Source organism: Physeter macrocephalus, chromosome 5 (assembly GCF_002837175.3).
Source record: "Physeter macrocephalus isolate SW-GA chromosome 5, ASM283717v5, whole genome shotgun sequence".
Lineage (NCBI taxonomy): Eukaryota > Metazoa > Chordata > Mammalia > Artiodactyla > Physeteridae > Physeter > Physeter macrocephalus.
In genome coordinates, this window is record NC_041218.1 from 18,103,625 (window position 1) to 18,110,833 (window position 7,209).

The window sequence follows — 7,209 nt, forward strand, 5'->3', positions numbered from 1 at the left end:
GAACGGTCTCGGTTCCCCCAAAATTGGTTACGCCCGCCCCGAGTTTTGGTCTCCCATATTTGAGCAAACACCGAGGAAACGGAACCGCTAACGAAGGCCGCCGACCAAATGACAGCGGAGCAGCACACGCGGGTCAAGAAGGAAGCAAAACACGAAGAAAGGCAAGAGTGTAACAGGCACGTGAGGTAGGCGATCCCATCTGCCCTCGGAGTGAGAACATCAACTCCCGGCTTGCCTCTGGGCTGGTACCCTGCGAGGACTACAACTCCCAGGATGCTGCGGGAGCAGCCCCCCGCCGCTCCTCCCGCCCCCCTCCCGCCCCTCCCTGCCGGATCGGCGTGCGCCTGCGCACCGGAGGCCGGAGGAGTCTTACCCTAATGTAAGATGGTGGCCAGTCTGGCTGTGGAACCCACCGAAAGCTGAGAGACTCTCTCTCAGCCGTAAAGGTCGGACTCGCTGAAGCAATCAGGCCCGTTTCTGAAGAGTTTTTTCCCCGACACTCGTTCAGTGGTCTCTTGTGAGGACGCGACAACGCGTGGAGTCGGATAAGGGAAAAGCGAGGCAAGGCAGGCGGGTGAGTCTGTGCGGGGCTGGGCTTAGGGGAAACCCGGGGCTTAACCGGCTACGAGAGAGCGGAGGCTTCGCTGGGACTGTGCAGGCCGCACCCCCCTTTCTCCCCACCCCCCGCCTCATCTTCAGCCTCCTTCTCGGTCTTCCTCCTCCTCCTCTTCCTCCCTCTCCCCTCTACGCCACAGCAGTTACCGCCGGGAAAAGGGAGCGGGGCAGAAGGCTGCGCGGCGGCGAGCCTCGACTGCTTCAAAAATCTCTTCAATTGGGCAGCCGAGGCGGCTGCTCGTCTTCAGTGCTCTCCCCTACGTTTTTGTAGGGGCAGGAGTCTTAGGTCTCAGGACTCCCTGTTTTCCCAGCCCCCTTGCCCCTCTCTGACGTCCTTCCCCAGGGGCTCCCTGGTGCCCGTGGTGCTCATTAATCCCCCTGCTCGTTGCCCACTCGTCCTGCTGCTTGTTTTTTGCTCCGCTGCTACCACTGTGGAGTTAGCCTTTGCTCCCCCCTGGTGCTTGCCATTAGTCCCCAGCCTATCTGCTCCCCTAGAGCTTCTTCCGATTTGCAGTCTTTCCTTTACCCACATCTGTCATTTTAAAGCTGCCCCTTAAGTATCTAGATTGTGCTGCTGCCCGATCTCACCCACCTGTTTCACAGCGTTCTTGGGGATTGTCCGTTCCTCCCCTCTTTCCTATACAGATTCTTTCAGCATACACTTCCAGAAAAAAAGGGATGCCCCGTGTTGGCCCCTGAAAAGTCAAGGAAGTTGGGAAGTGAATGAAGTGAGGTAGGATACTGTTAAACATTTTGAGTGAAGCTCGTTTATTCAGGCTACTCCGGAGAGGAGCGTCTTCGTTTTGCTTTCAGTGTTCTATTTGTGGATTATTCGCTCTGTTGGGACGTGGTTTTTCTTTTCTTTTTTCCATTTTGGACCGGTTTCTCCATGCTACCAAGCATTCTTCTGAATTGAGTCTCCCCAGGATACTTAATGTGGGCTCTGATTATCCCAGCAAACATTAGCCTGGGCGTTTAAAAATAAGATAAATCTGGCACACAACCAAATTCATCTGTGAGCTCCACAAGCAAATATAGTGGTGTTTTGATTATATGCAGGTTATATGTGGGTTACAGATTCCTTCCAAATTGAGAATTGATTATTGACTCAGTTTTATTGATGTTCAGCTTAATTGATGACTATTTATAGTTTGAGTGGAAATTTCCTCTCCAGCTAATATCTGACTGACTTGATATTTTTGGATTTGGGAAGTTCTTTGTTTTAACATAACTAGAATGGTAGGTATCTGAATAAATTGTCTTCTCTTGAAAACCATTAGGTCTATAAGCAAAAGAAAAATCGATTTTTTTTTCAAAACTAAATCTCATTTTTTCCATAGAAAAGAAGGGGGCTGGGAAAGAAATGACAAAGCTGTGCACATAAATGCATTTGGTAACACTCAGTGTCATTATTTACATTAAAAAGCAGAAAACTAGAAGCCAGTGGTGGCTTATGATGTCTGTTTTGTGAAGAAGGAGCTTTTGCTATAATCAGACTACTGTGAAGTAAAGAATTACCAGAAAAACAAACAGGATTACATGGATCAGATACATACATCTCAAATTTAAACATAAAGAAGACATTGTGTTCTTAAGATGTATGTAAAAATATTAAGTCATAGTAGCAATCTCATGAAGCAATATACCTCTTATTTGCAAAAGTAATAATACCTCAAGTGTAAATATAAATACATATAGTTGCCCATTAAATCACTTTTGGATGTTACTGCATAATTGTGATTTTTTTACAGATTTTATCTGTAATACTTGATGGAATCTTACATTTGACATTATATTCACTTGATTGTGATAAATGGTCTGTTTCATCAAATGTAAACTGAGGTTAGGAAAGCCGTTTATAAAACTTCATTTTTCCTTTCAACCACTTAAGCCACAATTTGGGGAAACTAAATAAATCCCGACTTTTCTGAGAATTGGAAGCAATTTATATAGCAACCCTTGTCCTAAGTTATGACCTGAGGTTTTTTTAAAAAAAGTATCACTTACTTTTAGTTTATCAGTAGGAATATATTTAATACAATTGATCTTCAACTCTAAGCAAAAAATATATTTCATTTTTCTTTGTAATACAGTGGTGGAGAAGCTTTCCACTTTGAACAAGCCTAACACACGGGTTTAAAAACCCTTGGCAGTCATACTTGGCTGAATTGTAAGCAGTGTGTTCTAGGAGAGGACTGTTTGTCTGGCAGAAGAGGGTAAATGATTTTAATACATCTTTTGTAAAGATATTTTGCTTCAATAAAAACATTCTCAAGTAATTTTCTCCACTCTATAGTTTTTTTCCTGCCATCATCAAATTCTTAGTTTCAGCACTGTGAAGTCAAAATGAATTCACTTTGGGATCTTTAACACATCTGAAGATATCTAAAGTTCTGTGACATTTTGATAGGAAATAGAGAGCTGAGAGTTCAAAGTATTTTTGTATGGTTTAACTTTTTTTTATTTTTAAAAATTTATTTATTTTATTTATTTATTTTTGGCTGCATTGGGTCTTCGTTGCTGCACGCGGGCTTTCTCTAGTTGCCTTGAGCGGGGGGCTACTCTTGGTTGCGGTGGGCGGGCTTCTCATTGCAGTGGCTTCTCTTGTTGCCGAGCACGGGGTCTAGGCGCACGGGCTTCAGTAGTTGTGGCTCGCGGGCTCTAGAGCACAGGCTCAGTAGTTGCGGTGCACGGGCTTTGTTGCTCCGCGGCATGTGGGATCTTCCCGGACCAGGGCTTGAGCCCTTATCCCCTGAATTGGCAGGCGGATTCTTAACCACTGCGCCACCTGGGAAGCCCATGTGGTTTAACTTAGATGTAACATTTTGAGTATTGTAGCTTCATAATTTCGTGGGGTTCTTTTTTTTGGATAGTTTGGAATACTTTCTGCCAGTTTCAGTAGTTGAATTCTTCAATTGAATAGATCATTTCTACAGGAGGGTTTTTGAACATGAGTTACTTAAGGTTGACTTGTTATGAAATTTGTTTTCATAAAGTTCCATAGACAAATCTTTAATTTTATTAGGATGAGGCAGTTATAATCAAATGGCAAAATACAGAAAAATTGTTTTGTAATGCCCTTCAACTTCAGTCTGATTGGAGCACTAGTGATAACTTGCAGTTTATTACTTTGTAAAAGAAAGAGGACATTGCTTAAGGATGAACTCCTTGCATTAGGGGAGTTTTATTTTTAAAATGATGTTATATGTATTAATATAATGAAAAAATATCTTCTCAGTTTAAGCACTATGATTTTAGAAATCTTCCCTTTCTCTCCTTTGCTACTCCTGCTTTAAGGTTAAGCTACACTCTTCATTAAAAAAAAAAGTTTCTTGGGCCTCCCTGGTGGCGCGGTGGTTGAGAGTCCACCTGCCGATGCAGAGGACACAGGTTCGTGCCCCGGTCTGGGAGGATCCCACATGCCGCGGAGCGGCTGGGCCCGTGAGCCATGGCCGCTGAGCCTGTGCGTCCGGAGCCTGTGCTCCGCAGCGGGAGAGGCCACAACAGTGAGAGGCCCGCGTACCGCAAAAAAAAAAAAGTTTCTTTTTCTTTTTGGTGCCTGCAGATAGCACTTGATTGAATCTATTTCAACTCAATGTTATTATTATTATTTTTTAAAGTTATTTATTTGTTTGTTTATTTATTTATTTAGGCCGCATTGGGTCTCTGTTGCTGCATGCAGGCTTTCTCTAGTTGAGGCGAGCGGGGGCTTCTCTTCGTTGCGGTGCGTGGGCCTGTTGTTGCGGTGGCTTCACTTGTCGTGAAGCACGGGCTCCAGGCACATGGGCTTCAGTAGTTGCGGCTCGCAGGCTCTAGAGCGCAGGCTCAGTAGCTGTGGTGCACAGGCTTAGTTGTTCCCCAGCATATGGGATCTTGCCGGACCAGGGCTCGAACCCTTGTCCCCTGCATTGGCAGGCAGATTCTTAGCCACTGTGCCACCAGGGAAGCCCAATGTTATTATTTTTATAGACGATTCAAGTGAAATAGAAAGTTTTAATTTGTGAAAACTTAAACCTCTGCTGAAAATTCAGTTAGCTTTCTGTCATTAAGTATAGCACCGTCTTGACTTTTTGTGAAGGATGTTGCATTCATCTCAGGTCTAAAGAAAAACAGTAGGGAAATAGGTTATAGAGATTTTTAGTGCTCTAGAAATAGTATAACTAGAATGTACTACATACTTTTCTCAAAGGATTTCTTAATCTAAGTGGAACTTGTAAATGGTTTTCATCCCATTGGAATAGCATGTATTGGATAAAACTTGTTAACACATTTTGAGATTTAAAAAATTTTGTGTTACCTCAGAGATATTAGGAAAAATCTGCAAATGCCCATTCTTATATAAAATGTGACAATACCACTGATATTTTAAAGAGAGTAATATTTTTTTCTCAAAACTTGAGAGTACACAAATTATAAAGATGGCATAATTTACTCACTTATTTAGTGATGCAATGAAAGAAGATAGTGGGACTGTTAATCCTATATTTAGTGGTTTTCTGAAAAAACTTGTTTCAGAATTGTATTTAATCAGATATTTATGTGGCCTTCTTTATTAGAAAAGATTGTGTAGTAAATGTCAACTTTTTCACGTGTAGTAATATTGATCCAATGGGTTTTGTCACATTTCTTTCTTTTCTTTTTTTTTTTTTTTTCGCGGTACGCGGGCCTCTCACTGTTGTGGCCTCTCCCGTTGCGGAGCACAGGCTCCGGACGCGCAGGCTCAGCGGCCATGGCCCACGGGCCCAGCCGCTCCGCGGCACGTGGGATCTTTCCGGACCGGGGCACGAACCTGCGTCCCCTGTGTCGGCAGGCGGACTCTCAACCACTGCGCCACCAGGGAAGCCCCACATTTCTTTTTTGTAGCATGATTCTTTTATTTTTTAATCAGAAAGTAGTTTATAGAAGAGAAAATTTCAACACACTTTTGGCCCCTTAGATTAGCTTTCCCGTAACAGTTTTTCTTTTACTAGAAGAGAGAAATTACATGCTACTAAAAAGAAGATGATTACTTTTACTTGCTAGGAAAATGAAACTTTAAAGATAGGGCAAGTATAAGGCAATTTGAGTTGAGTTTATTTTTCTCCTAAGGAGTTTATTTGTGAGGACGGTTTCATTCTTTCTAAACTCTGTTTATACAAGAGAGTTGTCCTGTTTTAAACTTTAATTGCATTGGGTGATGGGCAGATGATGTATTGCTATTGGGATAAAGCTTGCTATTTGTATATATCGGATATCTGTTCACAATCAAATATGTTATTTAGTTATGGTATCTAAAACCTCCCCTCTTGAGTATATAGAGAAAATATGGAGAAGGGGAAATCAGAATAATCAGATTGGTTTGTATATATGCCTAAAACCAGTTTTGGGGGGGAAAAAGTCAAGGCAAAGAAGCAGTGTAATTAGAAGAATAAAATGCCAGCATTTAAAGATAGTAGATGTTTGTACCACTGCTTTTGGAATGAATTAGTGAACGATGATGTAGGGAAATAATGGTTGAATATTGAAGCGTAGTTATAGACTGAAATATCAAAGGGGTGGAGCTGTATGTTGTCATTAAGCCAAATATCTGAAATTTCTTAAGCATATTTTTCAGTTCTCAGAATAAAGAGGAAGTGCTAATTTTCCTGATTATTTAAGAACCTACTAATTCAATCCCTGTTAAGGGCAGTTGGTGTCTTCAGATAGTGAATTTCTTGAAATAACATTGGCTGATTCGGGTTATTGAACATTGATTGTAGCAACTTTTTTTCTTTTTATTTTCTGCCTTTCATATTTTGCTTTTTTTTTTTTTTTAAACAATGTTTCGTGATTTTCAGCTTTTGTTTGGGTGGACCCTTTTGTGAATACTGTAATTGAATGAAAATTTGAAATATAAGCAGTATTGCTTTTTTTAAAAACATCTTTATTGGAGTATAATTGCTTTACAATGGTGTGTTAGTTTCTGCTTTATAACAAAGTGAATCAGTTATACATATACATATGTTCCCATATCTCTTCCCTCTTGCGTCTCCCTCCCTCCCACCCTCCCTATCCCACCCCTCTAGGTGGTCACAAACCACCTAGCTGATCTCCCTGTGCTACGCGGCTGCTTCCCACTAGCTATCTATTTTACGTTTGGTAGTGTATATATGTCCATGCCACTCTCTCACTTTGTTCCAGCTTACCCTTCCCCCCTCCCCATATCCTCAAGTCCATTCTCTAGTAGGTCTGTGTTCTTTATTCCCGTCTTACCCCTAGATACTTCATGACCTTTTTTTTTTCTCTCTTAGATTCCATATATATATATGTTAGCATACGATATTTGTTTTTCTCTTTCTGACTTTCTTCACTCTGTATGACAGACTCTAGGTCCATCCACCTCACTACAAATAACTCAATTTCGTTTCTTTTTATGGCTGAGTAATATTCCATCGTATATATGTGCCACATCTTCTTTATCCATTTATCTGTCGATGGACACTTAGGTTGCTTCCATCTCCTGGCTATTGTAGATAGAACTGCAATGAACATTTTGATACATGACTCTTTTTGAATTATGGTTTTCTCAGGGTATATGCCCAGTAGTGGGATTGCTGGGTCGTATGGTAGTTCTAT

General features: G+C 41.7%; 1 protein-coding gene across 10 annotated transcripts in view; it reads left to right on the forward strand.

Moving 5' to 3' along the window:
- Nucleotides 1-356: 356 nt before the first annotated feature.
- CNOT4 (CCR4-NOT transcription complex subunit 4) overlaps nt 357-7,209 on the forward strand; it is a 145,989-nt gene continuing 139,136 nt past the window's right edge. For 5 of the 10 annotated variants that reach the window (XM_007111879.4, XM_007111877.4, XM_007111880.4 and 2 more), the window contains exon 1: nt 357-574. The gene's annotated coding sequence lies outside the window, so the exon portion shown is untranslated. Of the gene's footprint in view, nt 575-1,260; nt 1,349-7,209 lie in introns of all 10 variants that reach the window. The other 5 variants (XM_007111883.4, XM_007111884.4, XM_007111885.4 and 2 more) reach the window with 2 other exon arrangements.